The sequence below is a fragment of the Rhinoderma darwinii genome, assembly GCF_050947455.1.
Source record: "Rhinoderma darwinii isolate aRhiDar2 chromosome 5 unlocalized genomic scaffold, aRhiDar2.hap1 SUPER_5_unloc_48, whole genome shotgun sequence".
NCBI lineage: Eukaryota > Metazoa > Chordata > Amphibia > Anura > Rhinodermatidae > Rhinoderma > Rhinoderma darwinii.
In genome coordinates, this window is record NW_027461807.1 from 433,672 (window position 1) to 455,559 (window position 21,888).

Sequence of the window (21,888 nt, forward strand, 5' to 3'; positions counted from 1 at the left end):
CCCAGTATCCACTTCGTCTCTCCTCTGCTCATTTACCACAAAACGAATAGTATTCCGCACAGCTGCCATCTTGATATGGAATGCCCAACGGCACGGTGATCGCTCCCAAAAACGTCGGAGAGGACTCCACGAAAGACCGAACCCCCGGCCCAGACCAGGCAATAAACCTGATCTGAGCCAAAAGGCCGAGAAGCGATAACCCGAATGGGCCGGCCGTTGACCGAGCCTGCCTAATACTGCTGTTCACCCCTTGCAGCGATTGATTCAGCCTACTCCTAGGCAATTCCATGGGGCCCTGCAGGCTCACACACATTTACAGCTACTAAGCGGGAGGTGAATAAAGGCCGGAGAGGAAGCCAGACAGGATTTGCTTCTTTTGCTTGCACCACAATGCAGTGCTGAAAGAGGAGGAATCTACATAAAAACGCCTTCCTGGCAACGCCCAAATGCCCTCCTGCCATGCAGATAAACACTGGCAGCGGCAGCAAGTGCATGCCCACAGCCACCCCTTGTTCCTTCACACCTTGTATCAGCTGTAATCCAGTCCAGTCCAGTGCTGCCTGCTGAGCAGCACTGACCAACACTGCCTGGGCCCAGGCTTTTATCTCTGAGGCCCCATTATGATGTCAGAAAGCTGGCTCTGGAATCCTGAGGGCTCCACTATGACACGTGCAAAGTTCCGTCTGAACTTTATATAAGACGGTGCGGCTCAGTCAGTCACTCAGTGTTGCCTGAGAGGGCAACACTGCAACAGCCGGCCGCCAGGCTGTCTTTTTTTTGCACAGCTAGTTGCCTCCAGGAGGCCACAAGAGGGAGACAAGGGACTGCAAAATGGAAAATAGGCATCCACCAACTTTACAGACAACTTGTTCTCCTTGCTCCTACAACCTCCATCCTTGCACAGTTTGTTATTCTTCCAGGTAACAAAGTAACAAATCCAAATTGCTGCTCTCTTTGTAGGCAAGCAAGGGTTTGTTGCAACTGCAATTCTTACTTCTTCTTGAAATGTAGGGACGACAGTACATTCCATCACATCCATCTAGTGTACACAGGTAGGTCCATTGTGGCGGGTAGGCGGCTGGCTGCTTTAATGGCTGTTTGCTGTTCCCCTACTCCACTCCACTCCACTATTTGACTGTGGTGCTGCATCAATCAGTGGCTGGCTCAGGTGCAGCTCTTTAACTTACCTAGGAGGGAGGGCGGAGAGAAGACAAGGAAGGTGAATGAGCTGTTCCAATGTGAAATGCCGGAAACACAGAAACACAGAAGACACACACACAACAAGAGGTGGCAATGTATTAATTAATTGCATTTAATAAATTAGCTCATTATCACACATGACTGTACAAATGCATTGTCCAACAGGTGTTGAAATAATGGGATTAAAAGGGGAGATCCCATCAGAAAGACAAAAACAATAGCAAACACAAATAGCACTTTTGGAATCTGATTTTAGTCAACACATAAGGGAAGGGTGCACCAGTCCTGGAAATACTGCAATACCAGGTCAATGCGTGGAGTGGACAGAGCAAGCTCTATTTCCATCTCCCTGTTCTAAAAATCCATTTAATATATGGTCCCCAGATAGGGGACGTATCAGATATTAAACTGATAAGAACAGATAAGGTTTCAACAAAGTTTTTTATTGGCAAAAATAATATATTTTACAGACTTTTTTTTAAGAATTGAAACCACAAGATAAAATCAATGGCATAATACATAAATATTCATACATTTAAATGAATACAAAAGAATAATAATAAGACCAGTAATACAGATGTTATAATAAAAGTACAGAACAATAGCAGGATAAAATTTGTACAGGGCATAAAAGACATAAAAGAATAAAACCATTTTTATTTACAATGTTATGGTATTCCACATTTGCAAACACCACATGGATGTTGCTTCTTTTACCCCTAGCTGCTTTTTGTCCCTAAGATAATAAATATACATTTCACTTAGGGCATATTTCACACAATTTTTAACGTCAATAAAATCATGTTTAAAAAGCAGAATGTTCCTAACCTTCCAGATGGCATTCTTAAAACAGTTTAAAATGATCCAACAGACCATTTGCTGTTTAAAACTTGGGCAGTTAAAAAGACCATAAAACACGTATTCAAATTTAAGATCTTTAAGACCGCAGGCCCATTTCAGCAATGGGCCTACCTTCCTCCAAACCTCCTGTGCATATGGGCAGTTCCAAAACAGGTGCATTACCGTCTCGTCGTCACCACACCTGTCTCTCGGGCACTTGGCTCTCGCCACCAGTCCTCGCCTATGCTGGAATTCACGGGTAGGGAGGCACTGGTGAACGATTGCCCAGGCAAGGTCCCTGTGCACATTTGCCATAAATTTCCCGAAAACGTTCCGCCACACCACCTTGGACCTTGCCTGTGAGAAATTTGAAACTGCCAGTGTATCTTCCTGCCGCCTACAGGAGAGTGACACTTTTTTCTGGTCCCCCAATATGTCAGGCCCCAATTCTTGGAGACCTAGTAGCCTGACAGTTTTTTCGAGCACCGCATATTGTTTTGGGGGACACAGAAGCACAGGAGAATTCAAAGGGACACGAAACCATCGTTTAAAAATCATGCCCGTAGCGTACTTTAAAAAGTAGCTAAAAATACCATCAGAATTATACATTTTAAAACAGAAGCAAAAGTATTTAATGTAAAAGAAGTTAAAAAGGTTAGGAACATCTCTCCCGCCATTGTCCTTACATCTGTACATAAAATCACGTTTTAGTTTTTCCATTTTGGAACCCCATAAAAACATAAAACAGATCCTGGTCACTTTTTTAATATATAAAATTGTTGGAGGGAAAACCATAGCTACATAGAGCATTATAGGTAATAAAACAGATTTAATTATTAAAACTTTTCCCTCCATGGTGAGATTTCTCAAATTCCACATTAAAACCTTTTTTTCCATTTTGGCAATTACTGAATCCCAATTGGGTCTCCCATCGTTTTCTTGATTAAAAACAATTCCTAAAATTTTTATCTGATCCTGCTGCATGTTAACTCCTGGTGTCACAGAGGAATCCCATACACCAGTATAAAAACAGTCACACTTATCAACGTTTAATTTAAAACCAGAGGCTTCACAAAAAAAGCCGGTGTTCCTCAATGCCCTTCTCATAGAAGCGGCGTCTGGGCATAGGACGGTGGCGTCATCCATATAGCCCAGGATTTTTACCTGGTTCCCCCTTCCTCCAGGTATGGGCACGCCTCTGATGACTTTATCATCTCTTATCAGGGTGAACAGAGGTTCTATGGCACAAATAAAAAGGAGCGGAGACAACGGGCACCCCTGTTTCACCCCTGATAAAAGAGGAACACCTTTAGTTAAAAATCCGTTGATAGAAATTTGGCTAAAACAGGATCGATATAAAAGCTTAATACGTGTTAAAATAATTTCAGGAACAGCCATCTTTTTAAGAACCATAAAAAGATATTCATGGGAGACCCGGTCAAAAGCCTTCTCGAAATCTAAGGATAAAATAGCAAGACTTTGACCCCTTTCTTTAAAATACCAAATGATGTCACGTAAAATATTCAGGGACTCAGTAATTGACCTCCCAGGTACCCCACATACCTGGTTTGGATGGATTAATTTATGAATAAAAGGTTTAAAACGGATTGTTATTAGTTTAGCTAAAATTTTACAATCAACGTTTAAAAGAGTAATAGGGCGCCAGTTTTTTAACTGGTCCTTCTCACCTTTTTTAAAAATTAAGGACACAATCCCCCTCCTCCAGGAAGGGGGCAGCTCTTCAGTAATAAAAACTTCCTTATACAATAAAAACATGTCATTCTTTAAAATTTCCCAAAAAGCATGATAAAATTCGATGGGCAGACCATCTTCCCCAGGAGCTTTCCCATTAGAAAAACTTTTAAAAGCAAATAAAAGTTCCTCCAAGGTAATATTACGGGATAAAACTTCCTGGTCTAAAATATCTAGCTTGGCATCAAGGGAATTAAGAACATGTTCTAAAAAGGAAGGATCAATATTTTTCTTGTTAAAAAGAGATTGGTAGAAATTAAAAGCAGAATTTAAAATGCCGACCATAGTGGTTTCTCCTTCAAGGTTTAAAATGACATCTCGTTTATCCATTACCTTTTTGAAGAAGAACCGGGAACACTTCTCGCCATCCTCGAGGTGCTTTACATGTGAATTAAAAATTATTTGTTTCCCTTTCTCTTCTATGGCATGTTTTATTTCAGCTTTAAGATTTAAGATATCATCATCAACATCCATACCAATCTCCTTCAATTTAAAAAGCACATGTAAACGTTTATTAAGAACATAAAACCATTGTTTTTTCTCTTTTGCTTTCTTCTTACCTGCTCGAATAAAAAAAGCTCTGATTTTGGGTTTAATGCCCTCCCACCAGTGTAGCATAGGCTGACTGGGCGCTCTATGGGACTGCCAACACTGGTAGGTCCGCACAAACTCCTCTTTAATGATGGGGTCCTCCAGGAGCGTGGTGTTTAGTCTCCAGGGACCCCTACAAGCTTTTTGCTCCCCCTCTAGCTCCAAGTGCACCGAAAGGAGCTTGTGATCAGATAAAATATTTGTTAAAAGCAAACATTTTTTGGGAATAAAACTGTTAGAAGTGAAAATAAAATCAATTCTGGAGCTCACTCTTCCATTGGACCAGGTGGGGCCTGGGTCTGCAGGCAAGAGTTCCCTCCAGCAATCTTTCAATTTAAAATCACCAATAAAATTCTTGAGCAGGTAAGAAGTACGGTCAATTTTTCGATTAAAATCCCCACCCTGCCGGTGTTCTCCATCTCGTACACAGTTAAAATCACCACCCACCAGCAGGGGGGTAGACCCCACACAAAACAATGGTAAAATTTCTAATAGTTCTGCCCTCTCCTGTTTGGAAGGAGGGGCATAAACGTTTAAAACACGAATTAAAATTCCATTAAAAAGCAAATGTATTAAAATAGCTCTGCCGGGCATGATTTCAGTCACTGTTTGGATGGAGATAAAACGACCTCGGCAGAGCAATCCAACCCCCGCAGAGCGACAGTCATTTCCACCAGACCAGACTGAGGGGCCTAGTTTCCAGTCCATCTTTAGATCTTCATATTCCAAGTCATTAGGGATTCCACATTCCTGAAGCAGGCAAAGGTCAAAGTCCACAGTCTCTAAAAATGAAAATAAAGCAGTCCTGCGAACAGGGCTCTTTAGGGACCTCACATTTAGTGAGGCGACTTTGATAGGAACCAACATAGTCTCAGTTTAAGTCAGAGTCCGAACCAGAAGAGTCGTACTCGGAGATCAGCTGCGAATCTGGACCCCCTTTTTGAGGGGTCAACAAATCTTTAATGTTGGTAGGGTCAGAGCCAGATACGTGGGCGGCTCCAACCCCCACACTGCTTTTTTTTCTTTTGCGGTCTATCGCAGCCCTTCTCTTAAAAGAGAGAGGCCCCGCATAACCATTCCCTGACCCTCCAAACCATAGGCCTAGAGGATCAAGGATCGATGGTCCCCCCTCGCCGAAGCTTAGGGAGACCCAAACACACTCCTAGGCTTCTACCTGGGCTGCCACCCCAGTGTCCACCTAGGAGCCTGCATCCTAGTTGCACCTCCCCTCCGAAGAAGGGAGGCCGGGTTGCAGGGGAAAAAGGAACCAGAAGGCCACACATTTTCCCCCTAGACCTCAGGAGGGTCCCAAAAGGGCACCGCATCCCAAAATCCTTGTGACAAACGTGACAAACACACAGTGAAAAACAAAATTAAATAAGTGGATGTGCGCTGTGATACAGCCTGGACATCCGCCAGGTATAAAAAAAAAATTCCTCATCTCCCAGCCAGAAGGCCGGGAGAATAAAGGTGTGTGCTCATATAGCGTGAAAGAGAGTGCGTGCAAGTGTGCCTTCACTCAGTGGGATCCCACCCCCAGTGAGTTAGGGCACCCCAGGGTCACCAGCCCTGGGGCACATAGCAACTCGGGCTTCCAAACTACCCGGCCTAATGACCTCGATCCGGCGGTCGCCTGGTCACCTACAAATGGTACCTTTAAACCAAATGCGTACACCAGAGCGATGACCGTTGTGGTTCCCTGCCCTCACCTCGGCGTTCTGTCATCCCCCTACGATGGCCCACGTACCACCGGCAGGGATGATTACTAACCTCAGCTTGAGCAGGTTTTTTTTTTTTTTTTTTTTTTTTTTTTTTTTTTTTTATATAATTTTCATGATCTTATCCATTTTTTAATTGTTATTATTACTTTTTTTTCTCTTTTTTTAATATGTTTTGTTTTCTGTTTTTTTTAAATTATATTTTAACTTTTTTTTTTTTTTTTTTACAGGTATAACAAAGAAGAAAACAATACAAGATTACACATCACAAGGTAAGTACATTCCACATTTCTGGTTTCCAAATCTCATTTGCTCTCACAGTACCTAGTAATAATTTATCTCTCCAAAAATATACATACAGATAGCTTAAACATAGTTTAAGACAGTTTTCAACAGATAGCTGATCTCTTTTAAATAATACAATATTTCTTGCTTTCCATAAAGCCATCTTAACACATGTAAATATTAACCATACGACTTTAAAATCCTCTTTACCAATGCCCAATCCATAAAAGATCATATTAAAATCAAAATGATCAATTTTGCTCAAATATTTAACTAAGATGCTAACTTTCCTCCAAATCTTTTGTGCAAATGAGCAATTCCAAAAAATATGCGTTGGCGTTTCACTTCCGCTACATCTTACTCTTGGGCATCTTTCATGTCTTACCAAACCTCTTCTATGCTGAAATTCTCTTGTAGGTAAGCAATCCTTCAACATACACCACAACAGGTCCTTGTGTTCGTTAGACAAGTAAAACAGGTTAACATTGATCCAAATACCTTGTACAATTCTTACAGAGAAACCTGTTACAGAACTCATAATTTTCCTCTCATCTAAGATCTTTAACACTTTTCTATGATTAGTAATAATACTTAAGTCAGATTTTAACAACTCAAACTCCCTTAAAATTTTCTCTAAAATAATATAATGTTCTGGTGGTAAAAACTTATATGGTCTGTTTAAGTCAATTTCTAACCACTTGTATTTCCTTATATAAAACCCAAGATTATAAATAAGAAAAGTTTTTATCTTTGAACTGGGCCCCAATAAAGTGCTTGTACAATAGGCCAAATATTTAATATACAAAAAAGACCTAATATCGGGGAAGCCTTTCCCTCCTTTATTCTTAGGTTTATACAACTCCTCCCTTTTGACTCTTTCCATATTTGATTTCCATAGGAAATAAAAACAGATTTTAATAAGTTTTTTCATGATATTATTTGGGGGGATAAAAACAGCAGATATGTACAAAATCATGGGGAGTAAAACCTGTTTTATGATCAAAATTTTACCTTCAAGAGTCAAAGTTCGCAAATTCCAAAAGGAAATCTTTTTCCTTACCCTTTCCAGCAAGGATTCCCAATTTTTTATATTCCCACAAGATTCTGAAAAATAGATACCTAAAATCTTCATGTCATGTATTTTAAGCAACTTACAATCAGGTTCAAGGGTAAATTTCCCAATTGTTAAAACACCGGTTTTATCTAAATTCACTTTGAAACCTGATGCTCCACAGAACCAATCCACTGTTCTTAAAACCCTATTAAAACTTCTAAGATCACGCACCAAAACTGTCACGTCATCCATATATGCAATAACTTTAACTTGTTCATTTTTACAGCCCGGGATAAAAAAACCGTTAATTACTTTATCTTTCCTAAAGGCCTCTAAGAGGGGTTCAATTGCACATATAAATAAGATAGGTGACAGAGGGCAGCCCTGTTTCACCCCACATCGAATATGAACTTTATCAGATAAGGAACCATTAACTGAAATTTTACTAAAACCTCCATTGTATAAGATTTTAATACGATTAATAAAACCCTCTGAACATCCTAATTTGCTTAAAACTGTGAATAAGAAATCGTGTGAAACTCGATCATAAGCTTTTTCAAAATCAAAGGAGATCAAAGCTAAATCCTGATTGCGGTCCTTGCTGTCCCAAATAATATCCCGTAGCAAAACCAAAGAATCGACAATTTTTCTTTTTGGCACAGCGCATGTCTGGTCAACCCCAATTATTGATGCTATCACTTTTTTTAAACGATTCCCTAACAATTTTGCATACATTTTATAATCGGTGTTCAGTAGCGTAATTGGCCTCCAATTCTTGATTAATTTTTTATCACCTTTTTTAAAAATTAAAACAATAAGACCCTCCAACCAGGACTCCGGGATTATTAATGAAGATTCAATTTGAGAAAAAACTTTGAACACATCCTCACCTATTACATCCCAAAATTTTTTATAGAATTCTATTGGTAGACCATCCATACCAGGGGTTTTTAAATTCTGAAAACTATTAATCGTATCTAATATTTCATTTTTAGTAAATTCCTCCTCTAGAAACATCATCTCATCAGTGCTAAGCTTTTTATCTAACAACCCCATAAAATGTTCCTTTAAAGAGGCATCAAGCACCTTTTCGGAAAATAATTCCTCATAAAAATTTTTTGCTTTTAATAATTTTTCTTCACGGTTTGTTTCCCCTTCTAGACACTCAATAAAATCTTTTTTCCCGTTAATTTTTTTAAAAAAGAAATGAGAGCATTTCTCATCCTTTTCAAGGATTCTTACACGAGAGTTGAAAATAATCTCTTTCCCTTTTTCTTTTAATAAATTTTTTATCTGACTTTTTACATCCTCAATTTGATCATCCATTTCTATACCATTGTTTCTAAATAGGTAAAAACACTGGAGCCTAGAACTAAGATCAATGTATAGTTTCTTTTTTGCATAGGCTATCTTCTTCCCATATTTAACAAAGAAGGTTTTAAAACCCCTCTTCATGAAATCCCACCACTCCAATACATTATTAAACTCGCCCTCTTTTTGTTTTAGTTTATCATAAAACTTACAGAATTCTTCTTTAACCTTACTTCCTTCCAAGAGGGACACATTAAGTTTCCAGTGTGATGGCACCTTACCTTCTGAAACCTCATAATTTAGTGTACATTCAATTAACTTGTGATCTGAAAAACAACTGTCAAAGGATTTAAAAGAAGAACACATCAAATCACTAGATACAAAAATATAATCTAGTCTAGATGAGCATCCACGATTACTCCAAGTAAGCTCATACTCTTTCCTTTTTCCACCTAGTTCCCAGGTATCTTTAAGGTTACAGGCAGAAAGAATATTTTTCAAAACAGATACTGATCCTTCTTTTTTTTTACAGATTTGGCAGTTAAAATCACCACCAATGATGATGGGATCTGAACCAACAATAAACAACTGTAGTAACTCAAAAAGGTGAATTCTCAATTTTTTTTCTGTATTTGCATATATGCAAAAACACTTGATTTTTTTGCTATCTTTTAAAACCTCCACCATAAGTATGCGCCCTGGGTATATTTCTTCATGCCTAACAATTTCCCAATCTTTAGAACATAAAAAACCTATCCCGTCACTTTTGAATTCGTTTCCACCTGAAAAACAAGATTTACCTTTCCATATACCTTGTAGATACTTATAACATAATCTCTTTTCTAAATTACATTCCTGTAAGAAAACAAAGTCATAATTTTCATTATTAAAAAAATCATAAATGGCTGTACGTTTATATTGGTTATTAAACCCCTGAACATTCAGGGAGGCAGCCCTGATCATCTTTTAACCAAGATGCCAGGGCTTTCTCCCCCGCCCTCATCGATAAATGGTGGAGAAGTATCAATCTTCAGATCTTCAGCTCCAGATGAGTCAGAGGGAGAAATATCTCCAAGAAGATCATAAACCTTGCTTTTCTTCCCACTTTGGTCAGTCTCTTCATCACTCACTTTCTCTTCTTCTCTAGTATATCTTTTTAAACTTTTTGTTGCCACCTCCATCTCCTCCTGAGCACCAGACGAACCTGCTTGCCCAGGGGGTGAAAGGGGAGTCTCCAACACCACAGTTAATTCCTCTTTTTTCTTCTCCTTTTTCTCTTTTGATATTTTTTTCTCTTTTTCTACCACTGAAGCCTCCACACCTGAGGATTTTGTTTTCCCCTGGGAGCTCTTTTTATCCTTCTTTTTTTCCTCTTTTTTTTCCTTGCCCTTATTCTGTACCACAGAACCTATAGGAGCCTGCGCCTCTTCTGGAGGCACGAAGTCCTCATCTGACAAAATTTCCTCCACTCTTTTTTTAGGACAATCTGTTTCCTGATGAACGGAATCATGGCATTTCATGCAACGCTTACAGGCCATGTCAGCATGTCCATATTTGCGACATCTACGACAGTATTGGGGCATCCCCGTAAAAAAAAGATAACCCCTACTCCTGTTGATGAAAATAATAGGGGGTGGTCTCAGAACACCCCCCTCAGCAGTCGGATCTTTTTTAAAGACCACACTGTAGATCCTTTTCCCATTCCATGCACCGAAATTAGTAATCCCATGTTTCTTAAGGGTCACCTTCTCACAAAAGTTGTACAAAAAAGATGTGACTTCCATATCAGAAATAAATGGGTTGTACATTTGCACTGTCAGCAGTTTATATTGATATTGAAACAAAGGAAGGACCTTTACTCCCTCCAACATAGCATGTCCTCTATTTCGCTCATAGAGAGCATACGCTGCTTCACAAATCCCACAAGAGTTCAAAGTAACATCGTGAATTCCACGGGAGTTAAACGATTGAACACAAAAATAATCCCCATCCTTGATCTTCAGGATAGGACCAAACACATTGGAATAAAGAAACCCCAGTTCTTTTACCTGGCGGTATTGCGGCGAGATGACAAAACGAATCGTGTCCTTCAAAGGAGTATCATCCGCAAAGAAGTCCTGGAAATTATCCGATCTTCCTTCCATCGTTCCAAATGAAAAATATACTCACAGCCCAGAAATCCAAGCTCGATCGCCTCCTGATCCAAATCGATAATCCAGAATCCCACGTCCAAAGAATTTCTCCCTCCACGAAAAGAATCCGGATCCTCCTAAGGAAAAGGCACTACAGCTTTCAGCCACCCCTCAATAGCAGCAGTTCGGTCCGAAAACCGAAAAGGCCGAGCAGGTAGGTTTCCACTGTAGGAACCTTGCCTAATGGTTTCAAACCCACTACAGATCTGAGCCAAAAGGCCGAGAAGCGATAACCCGAATGGGCCGGCCGTTGACCGAGCCTGCCTAATACTGCTGTTCACCCCTTGCAGCGATTGATTCAGCCTACTCCTAGGCAATTCCATGGGGCCCTGCAGGCTCACACACATTTACAGCTACTAAGCGGGAGGTGAATAAAGGCCGGAGAGGAAGCCAGACAGGATTTGCTTCTTTTGCTTGCACCACAATGCAGTGCTGAAAGAGGAGGAATCTACATAAAAACGCCTTCCTGGCAACGCCCAAATGCCCTGCTGCCATGCAGATAAACACTGGCAGCGGCAGCAAGTGCATGCCCACAGCCACCCCTTGTTCCTTCACACCTTGTATCAGCTTTAATCCAGTCCAGTCCGGTGCTGCCTGCTGAGCAGCACTGACCAACACTGCCTGGGCCCAGGCTTTTATCTCTGAGGCCCCATTATGATGTCAGAAAGCTGGCTCTGGAATCCTGAGGGCTCCACTATGACACGTGCAAAGTTCCGTCTGAACTTTATATAAGACGGTGAGGCTCAGTCAGTCACTCAGTGTTGCCTGAGAGGGCAACACTGCAACAGCCGGCCGCCAGGCTGTCTTTTTTTTGCACAGCTAGTTGCCTCCAGGAGGCCACAAGAGGGAGACAAGGGACTGCAAAATGGAAAATAGGCATCCACCAACTTTACAGACAACTTGTTCTCCTTGCTCCTACAACCTCCATCCTTGCACAGTTTGTTATTCTTCTAGGTAACATAGTAACAAATCCAAATTGCTGCTCTCTTTGTAGGCAAGCAAGGCTTTGTTGCAACTGCAATTCTTACTTCTTCTTGAAATGTAGGGACGACAGTACATTCCATCACATCCATGTAGTGTACACAGGTAGGTCCATTGTGGCGGGCAGGCGAGCGGGCGGGCTGCTTTATTGGCTGTTTGCTGTTCCCCTACTCCACTCCACTATTTGACTGTTGTGCTGCATCAATCAATCAATCAATCAATCAATCAATCAATCAATCAATCAGTGGCTGGCTCAGGTGCAGCTCTTTAACTTACCTAAAAGGGAGGGCGGAGAGAAGACAAGGAAGGTGAATGAGCTGTTCCAATGTGAAATGCCGGAAACACAGACACACAGACGACACAAAACAAGAGGTGGCAATCTATTCATTAATTGCATTTAATCAATGAGCTCATTATCACTCATGCATTGTCCAACAGGTGTTGAAATAATGGGATTAAAAGGGGAGATCCCATCAGAAAGACAAAAACAATAGCAAACACAAATAGCACTTTTGGAATCTGATTTTAGTCAACACATAAGGGAAGGGTGCACCGGTCCTGGAAATACTGCAATACCAGGTCAATGCGTGGAGTGGACAGAGCAAGCTCTATTTCCATCTCCCTGTTCTAAAAATCCATTTAATATATGGTCCCCAGATAGGGGACGTATCAGATATTAAACTGATAAGAACAGATTTTTTACTTTTTTATTGAATTATTCAGAAAATACAATACATTATATCAGAAGAATTTTGCAAAACATGAACAACAGATAAGAACAAAGAACATCAAAGTCCTGACATCAGAAACATTTAAATCATGTCACCAAGCCTTTTCTAACCGCGCAAACAGCAAGCATCTCCAATAGTTCCTGCTTCAGGGGTTTACCATCCCATTCATTCTTGACCTCTTCCACCAACCAAGGTGGTATTTTATATGTTTCCATAAAACGGAAAAATTGTTTTGTCAAATGCGTCTCTATTATTCCACGCAAAACCTCTACATCCGCCTTCTTCCGTAAATTAATCGACTCTCTTATTATATCCTCTCTTTCTTCACTTTCTTCTTTAGATATTTTAGCTTTCCCAATTTTCCTTTTTTCAGCAATTTTACCTTTGCCCACATCAGTATCTTTAATACCTCCTCCTCCACTATTCTCCACTTTTTCCGTTACTGAAGAAACCTCTTCAATATTCGGTTTACTTTTCTCCCTGCTTGCTCCACTCTCTTGTTGCACTCCTCTTCTATGTCTCTTTGGACATATCCTGAAGACATGCCCACCCTCTCCACACATGTTACAAATCTTTTCCTCTTTGCAGTCTTGATAGTCGTGGCCTTCATGCAAACATTTTGTACACACAATCTTTTGACATTCTGCTGTATTGTGCCCATATTTCTTACAGTTCCTGCAAAAAATGTCCATTCCAGAAAAGAACAAATCTCCAGTCGTGTTTCCAATTTTAAAGCGAGCTGGTGGGGTTACCATTTTTCCTGAAGTTCTGTCCAGTTTCATTGAACAAAAAAATCTCCATTTTCCGGTCCAGAAGCCAAATTCATTCAGAACTTTGCCTTTCTCCACAACTTTCTCGCAATACTTCCCTAGGAATATACTAATATCCTCCTCTTCAACATATGGCGAGTACATCTTGACGGTCACAAGACGCTGCCACACAGAAAAGTGTGGTACCAACACCACACCTTCCAACTTTGGATCTTCACGTGACTTCAACAAGTTTACCGAAAACTTCAAATACGTTTCTTCATTGATGAACGTGACGTCATAGACACCTCTCTGTGGGTAGTCCATTACCGCCAGTATGTCCTCCTTGCTCAGCCGAAACAGTCCCAGCAACAAATCTTCGCTCAGGAAACGCAGGTCTTTCTTGGTCCTTTCCAGTTCCGTCACCGTAAAACGAACAGCATTCCTGGTCCTCATATATTCCGGTATGGCCTCCATTCTGATGGTTTTCAGGATAGACCTTCAACACCGAGGTGTCAGGTGGGTGATCGCTCCTCGTTGCCCTGGACTAATCCTCCTCCCCAATAGCAGCAGAGGGGTGAAGTCTCTTGTGAAAGAGACGATCCCCCCAGGCCAAGGAAAAGGGTACCAGGGCACCTCCTGACCAAGAAACAAGGCAATACCCTAAAGCACTACACTTGATCTTAGCCAAAAGGCCGAGAAGCGATAACCCGAATGGGCCGGCCGTTGCCCGAGCCTGTCCCATACTGCTGTTCACCCCTTGCAGCGATTCAGCCTACTTCTAGGCAATTCCATGGGGCCCTGCAGGCTCACACACATTTACAGCTACTAAGCGGGAGGTGAATAAAGGCCGGAGAGGAAGCCAGACAGGATTTGCTTCTTTTGCTTGCACCACAATGCAGTGCTGAAAGAGGAGGAATCTACATAAAAACGCCTTCCTGGCAACGCCCAAATGCCCTGCTGCCATGCAGATAAACACTGGCAGCGGCAGCAAGTGCATGCCCACAGCCACCCCTTGTTCCTTCACACCTTGTATCAGCTTTAATCCAGTCCAGTCCGGTGCTGCCTGCTGAGCAGCACTGACCAACACTGCCTGGGCCCAGGCTTTTATCTCTGAGGCCCCATTATGATGTCAGAAAGCTGGCTCTGGAATCCTGAGGGCTCCACTATGACACGTGCAAAGTTCCGTCTGAACTTTATATAAGACGGTGAGGCTCAGTCAGTCACTCAGTGTTGCCTGAGAGGGCAACACTGCAACAGCCGGCCGCCAGGCTGTCTTTTTTTTGCACAGCTAGTTGCCTCCAGGAGGCCACAAGAGGGAGACAAGGGACTGCAAAATGGAAAATAGGCATCCACCAACTTTACAGACAACTTGTTCTCCTTGCTCCTACAACCTCCATCCTTGCACAGTTTGTTATTCTTCTAGGTAACATAGTAACAAATCCAAATTGCTGCTCTCTTTGTAGGCAAGCAAGGCTTTGTTGCAACTGCAATTCTTACTTCTTCTTGAAATGTAGGGACGACAGTACATTCCATCACATCCATGTAGTGTACACAGGTAGGTCCATTGTGGCGGGCAGGCGAGCGGGCGGGCTGCTTTATTGGCTGTTTGCTGTTCCCCTACTCCACTCCACTATTTGACTGTTGTGCTGCATCAATCAATCAATCAATCAATCAATCAATCAATCAATCAATCAATCAATCAATCAATCAGTGGCTGGCTCAGGTGCAGCTCTTTAACTTACCTAAAAGGGAGGGCGGAGAGAAGACAAGGAAGGTGAATGAGCTGTTCCAATGTGAAATGCCGGAAACACAGACACACAGACGACACAAAACAAGAGGTGGCAATCTATTCATTAATTGCATTTAATCAATGAGCTCATTATCACTCATGCATTGTCCAACAGGTGTTGAAATAATGGGATTAAAAGGGGAGATCCCATCAGAAAGACAAAAACAATAGCAAACACAAATAGCACTTTTGGAATCTGATTTTAGTCAACACATAAGGGAAGGGTGCACCGGTCCTGGAAATACTGCAATACCAGGTCAATGCGTGGAGTGGACAGAGCAAGCTCTATTTCCATCTCCCTGTTCTAAAAATCCATTTAATATATGGTCCCCAGATAGGGGACGTATCAGATATTAAACTGATAAGAACAGATTTTTTTTTTTTTTTTTTTTTTTTTTTCCAAGCTCATCAGTCATTCACTCTTCACATATCATTCCACTTAAAGTGGTAAAAAAATTTATCGAGTAATTAGCATCCTCTGAGCTCATTAAAATTTATTACAGACAAGATTTATTACATATTCCATTTTTTAAAATTCCATATTTGTTCCGCCTTACCTTCACCCCATCGTTTCTTATCATATAAGTACACTGTATGCAAACGAGATAAAAACAGCTTCACTGCATCTTCAGGTACTAAAATAATTTTCTTAAAAATCAACAAATTTCTAATATCCCATATAACTTCTTTAAAAATTGAGAATGCAATCCAATAAATACGTACATCATTTAACCTGGTAAAATCGCGACCAATCAATATATGTTCAAACGTAAAATTACTTGATTTTAATAAGACTATAAAAAGAGGAGTTAAAAGTAATAAAACCTGCTTTACAAAATCACACTCTAAAAATAAATGGTTTATACTCTCCTCTTTCCCACAGTCACTCCTAGGACAAACCTCCGTCGCGCACACCCCTCTTCTCCTAAGAAGGGACCTTGTTGGAAGAGAATTATGGAGAGACAGCCAAACCACATCACTCTGTCTATTAGATAGGCCAGGAGTCCTCAACAACTTCCAAATATTAAGAGATTGAGCGTTATTTAAAAAAGGGACTTTACATACTGTTTCCTCCTTCCTAATATGCTCTCTTATTGTCTTTTTCCTAGGTTCCCCTATGATGCCCAAGTTAAAACGTTCATAAAAGGATTTTAAAACCACATAAAAAGCAGGCAGTTTCTCAGATATCGGTCTTTTCAAATCCTTATTGCACCATTCCCATTTTATCAGTAACCAACCGGCTAAATAATGTATCATATCAGATGCTGTATTATTCTCTTTCACGGTTTTAAAAATTAACAAAAAATAATGTAACTTTAAAAACACTTCCACATTAGGGAAATCATAGCCCCCTAAACTGTTTTTACTCATCACTACTTGTCTTTTGATTTTCTCCATCTTGGAGCCCCAGAAAAAGACAAAAAGTTTCCTTGTTATCCTTCTTATCCATAACTGATTAGGGGGGAAGATCACCGACACATATAGCAATAATGGTAGTATAACGGATTTGATAACTAGTATTTTCCCTTTCAAAGAGAGCGTTCTCAGCCTCCATAAGCACAGCCTCTGTTCAATCTTTGACTCAAGTTTAGAAAAACTACTATTGCCTTTTAGATCGCTCTCAAAAGTTACTCCCAAAACCTCAATATGCTCTCTTTGAATCACTTTATCCACACTTACAGGAACCTGCTTGCCAAAATTACACATCTGGCATTTGTCCCAGTTTACTCTCATCCCAGATATACCGCAAAAAATCCTTAAGTGCAGATTGGCTCTTTCCAAATCAGCTTTAGAACTACATATGAACACAACATCGTCCATGTAGCCCAATGATTTTACCTGGTGACCATTGCTGCCAGGGATGAAACACCCCCTTATGACTTTATCCTTTTGGAGACTAAGCAGTAAAGGTTCCATTATGCATACAAAAAGTATGGGCGAGAGAGGGCATCCCTGCCGGACTCCCGATCCAACCCTTATGGAGGGACTAATATTACCGTTGATTAGCACCTTGCTCTCTACATCGGTATATAGGCTTCTTATTACCCTCAACAGCTTAGGGGGAATTCCCATTCTCCTCAGTACCGCAAACATGAACTTATGGGAAACTTTATCAAAAGCCTTTTCTAAATCAATAGACTCCAACAATAAGGGGGAATTCACATTTTTAGCATAAAAAATCAAATCCCTCAAAAGCAGAAGGTTATCCGATATTCTTCGCTTAGGGATGGCACAAGTTTGATACTTGCCCACCATGTAATGTATAACATGACTCATTCTATTTGCTACAATTTTTGTGAAAACTTTATAATCCGCATTCAGCAGGGTGATAGGACGCCAATTCTTCAGATCCCTCCTATCCCCTTTTTTATGGATCAGAGTAATCACCCCTTTTTTCATTGTATCAGCCAAATGGCCAGACTCAAAGACATAGCTCATCACTCTGACAAATTGATCCTTGATAATAGGCCAGCATTCCACATAAAATTCAGCTGGAAACCCATCACAACCAGGAGCCTTACCTTTAGCCATAGAATCAAAGGATTTTTTAACTTCCTCCTCCTGGAGGTCGCTAATCAAACAGCCCATCTCATCAATAGGGATATTATTTGTCACGTTCTCACAATACTCTTCTATTTCTCTCTCTGGGGCTGCATTATCTACCCCAAACAAGTTTTGATAAAACCGACATATTTCTGAAACCATGCTATCACCAGTTACCTCTCCTACAGGGGATAAGACTGAAGATAAAAACCCTTTTGCTGAAAAAGTTTTTTTAAAAAAGTATCTAGAGCATTGCTCATCTTCCTCTAAGTGTTTAACTTTAGAATGGTATACCAGTTTTCTGCCTTTTGTCAACAAACCTTTTCTTATTTCTTCCTTGACTTGTGTTAGTTCTTCCTCCACATCCACTCCCACACTTCTAAACTTATGGAGAGTCTCCACTCTTTGTATCAAGGCGGCATCACGCTCCCTCCTCTCCTGTGCTTTCTTGAGACTAGTTTTTTTCAAATAAACCCTAATCCTTTCTTTTGTCCAATCCCACCATGCCAACAGGTTATTAAAATCTTTTTGCTTCTCTACGCATAAATTAAACAAATTTTTAAAACCCTCCATAACGTCTTCATTTTGTAATAAACTAATATTCAGTTTCCATATACCTCTCCCAAACACCATGGATTCCGAGAGGCATAGCTCCACACAGACCAGCTTATGGTCTGAAAAGGTGGTTATACTGTGGTCACATTTTTTAATTTTAACCCCTTCAGAGACAAACACAAAATCTATTCTGGATTTTGATACCCCACTATCAGCCACATAGGTATATTTATCAGCAGCATTCACCAACAAACCTGCATCTTGATATCTCAAATCCTGAACCATCTGATTAAGTAAGTTTGATGTTATGTCCAATTTTGAAACTGCTGCACTCTCTCTATCCCCTATGAATCTAACACAATTAAAATCACCAGCGATAATAGTAAAAACACGCCCAGGCATGTACAATTTTAAAGTTTCCAAAAAAATTACACGGGCTTGCTTCTCCGCGGGAGCGTATATGTTAAAAATTCTTACTCTCTGTCCACACAATTCTACCTCTAAAATAATAAAACGTCCTGGAATAATAATTTTAAAATCCAATACCGTAAAATTATTATTTTTTAGTAAAATGCCTACCCCTTCATTCCTATTTTCAAGACTTGGGGACCAAAATGATTTTCCATATTGCCATTCATTCTCATCCGGAGAAGCCCTTATAGCACACTCCTGTATACAAATAAGATCAGCTTTGACATTTTTCAACTGGTTAAAAATTGCCGCCCTTCTAACTACCGATCCCACACTTCTCACATTTAAAGATGCCACTACTAAGCTCATCATGAATGAAAAAACAAAGTACTTATATTTACTATCCATCACAAAAACCTAGTTTTTACTTTTTAAACAGACTAGTCTTCTTTAATCTTTCTACTTCTTCCTTTTCTAGAAACTCTATAACAGGCGAACCCTGAGCCATCATACCCCTATAACCTCCTGAGGGGGAAGGCAATTCCTCCACAGGTAAGCAAGCAAACATATTTTCATGTTCAAATTTGGGCTTTTTGAGCACTGACCTCAGTGCTTTATCATCCTCCTCAGATGACCTTCTCACCCACCTTTGGCCAGGTGTCAAATCACCTTCCTCTTCCTCTTCAGATAACTCAGGGATACTTATTGGGCTTACCATACTCAAATCTGCCTCACACAACACATTAGACATTTCACCAATGATCATTTCCATATTCCCCGCCTCTTCCAAAGGATCAGTCACCACATTCACCCCTCCCCCACTAGGCGTCTCCTGTGGGGAGCCTTGAAACTGCTCCACTGCAGGAACAGTATCCATGTGGTCAAACTCCCCAACTCCAGTGTCGAGAGGGGCCACCACCGCTGCGATATCCACCAAACCCCTATTTCCCAGCGGATGAGGAATTCCAGCAACACTTTGCTCTGCCGACGATGCCCCAACCACTGCCCCAGTTTGCCGCAGCCCTTTGCAAGACTCCACCACATTCAACGCCTCATTCCTCCCCCCACCATTTTGAACCACCTGTGCATAAGAGAACAGTTTCTTCCCTCCCTTAGCTTCACAATTTCTGGCCATGTGGCCAAACAGCCCACACAAATCACATTGTCTCCCTTCTTTACATGTAGCAGTCTTATGACCTGTTTTCCCACAGTTTTTACACACCAGACCCTTATCACATTTTTCTTTAGTATGTCCATAAAGTCCACAATTTCTACAGTATTCCGGTTGTCCTTCAAAAAAACAAAAACCTCTTTCACCTCCAATTGAAAAGGTGGCCGGGGGGCAAACATATCCATGTAAAGCGTCTTTTGACCTTTTAAAAACCACAAAAAATCTTCTTTTTCCATTTGGCATTCCCCAGAAATTAGTCATTTTCTCTCCACCATGTATTTCCTCACAGAATCTGCTCAAGTATGCTCTCACAATTTCCTCCTTCACTCTGGCATTATACATATGAACAATGAGCTTCCTCCGGCAATGTTTAAACAATGGCTCCACATTAAGTTTTTCCAAGATAGGATGCTTGCTTGCAAGAATTTTTTGAACTGCATTTAGACAATCTGATTCTTTGAATAAAGTTAAATCATAAGTACCTTGAGCAGGAAAATCTTGCAGGCATTCCACTTCCTTTGGATGTAGTCCAAGAACTTTGAAGATAACTTCTTCCACGATGGTGCTCAAACTCACCTCCTTCCTAAATTCAGGCAAAACCTGGAATCGAATTGTGTCCTTTGCGCCACGAACCGCCATCTTGCTGTCCTCAACGCTCCAGAGATCGCCGACTCGTTTACCCCGGATCCTCACGAGAAAAGACCCAAAGAAGCCCTCTGACCCAGACCTGATAGGGTTTCCCCAACCAGATCTGAGCCAAAAGGCCGAGAAGCGATAACCCGAATGGGCCGGCCGTTGCCCGAGCCTGTCCCATACTGCTGTTCACCCCTTGCAGCGATTCAGCCTACTTCTAGGCAATTCCATGGGGCCCTGCAGGCTCACACACATTTACAGCTACTAAGCGGGAGGTGAATAAAGGCCGGAGAGGAAGCCAGACAGGATTTGCTTCTTTTGCTTGCACCACAATGCAGTGCTGAAAGAGGAGGAATCTACATAAAAACGCCTTCCTGGCAACGCCCAAATGCCCTGCTGCCATGCAGATAAACACTGGCAGCGGCAGCAAGTGCATGCCCACAGCCACCCCTTGTTCCTTCACACCTTGTATCAGCTTTAATCCAGTCCAGTCCGGTGCTGCCTGCTGAGCAGCACTGACCAACACTGCCTGGGCCCAGGCTTTTATCTCTGAGGCCCCATTATGATGTCAGAAAGCTGGCTCTGGAATCCTGAGGGCTCCACTATGACACGTGCAAAGTTCCGTCTGAACTTTATATAAGACGGTGAGGCTCAGTCAGTCACTCAGTGTTGCCTGAGAGGGCAACACTGCAACAGCCGGCCGCCAGGCTGTCTTTTTTTTGCACAGCTAGTTGCCTCCAGGAGGCCACAAGAGGGAGACAAGGGACTGCAAAATGGAAAATAGGCATCCACCAACTTTACAGACAACTTGTTCTCCTTGCTCCTACAACCTCCATCCTTGCACAGTTTGTTATTCTTCTAGGTAACATAGTAACAAATCCAAATTGCTGCTCTCTTTGTAGGCAAGCAAGGCTTTGTTGCAACTGCAATTCTTACTTCTTCTTGAAATGTAGGGACGACAGTACATTCCATCACATCCATGTAGTGTACACAGGTAGGTCCATTGTGGCGGGCAGGCGAGCGGGCGGGCTGCTTTATTGGCTGTTTGCTGTTCCCCTACTCCACTCCACTATTTGACTGTTGTGCTGCATCAATCAATCAATCAATCAATCAATCAATCAATCAATCAGTGGCTGGCTCAGGTGCAGCTCTTTAACTTACCTAAAAGGGAGGGCGGAGAGAAGACAAGGAAGGTGAATGAGCTGTTCCAATGTGAAATGCCGGAAACACAGACACACAGACGACACAAAACAAGAGGTGGCAATCTATTCATTAATTGCATTTAATCAATGAGCTCATTATCACTCATGCATTGTCCAACAGGTGTTGAAATAATGGGATTAAAAGGGGAGATCCCATCAGAAAGACAAAAACAATA

At 41.3% G+C, this 21,888-nt stretch overlaps 3 non-coding genes and 1 pseudogene across 3 annotated transcripts; all 4 read right to left on the reverse strand.

Moving 5' to 3' along the window:
* Window positions 1-1,469: 1,469 nt before the first annotated feature.
* Window positions 1,470-1,661, reverse strand: LOC142695663 (U2 spliceosomal RNA). Its single transcript, XR_012863746.1, has one exon. It is a non-coding gene; the product is annotated as a U2 spliceosomal RNA (small nuclear RNA).
* A 10,805-nt stretch (window positions 1,662-12,466) lies between these two features.
* On the reverse strand, window positions 12,467-12,657 carry LOC142695631 (U2 spliceosomal RNA). The gene has a single exon (XR_012863725.1). It is a non-coding gene; the product is annotated as a U2 spliceosomal RNA (small nuclear RNA).
* Window positions 12,658-13,969: 1,312 nt separating this feature from the next.
* LOC142695729 (U2 spliceosomal RNA) lies at window positions 13,970-14,111 on the reverse strand (annotated as a pseudogene).
* A 1,304-nt stretch (window positions 14,112-15,415) lies between these two features.
* Window positions 15,416-15,604, reverse strand: LOC142695717 (U2 spliceosomal RNA). The gene has a single exon (XR_012863771.1). It is a non-coding gene; the product is annotated as a U2 spliceosomal RNA (small nuclear RNA).
* Between the last annotated feature and the right edge of the window lie 6,284 nt (window positions 15,605-21,888).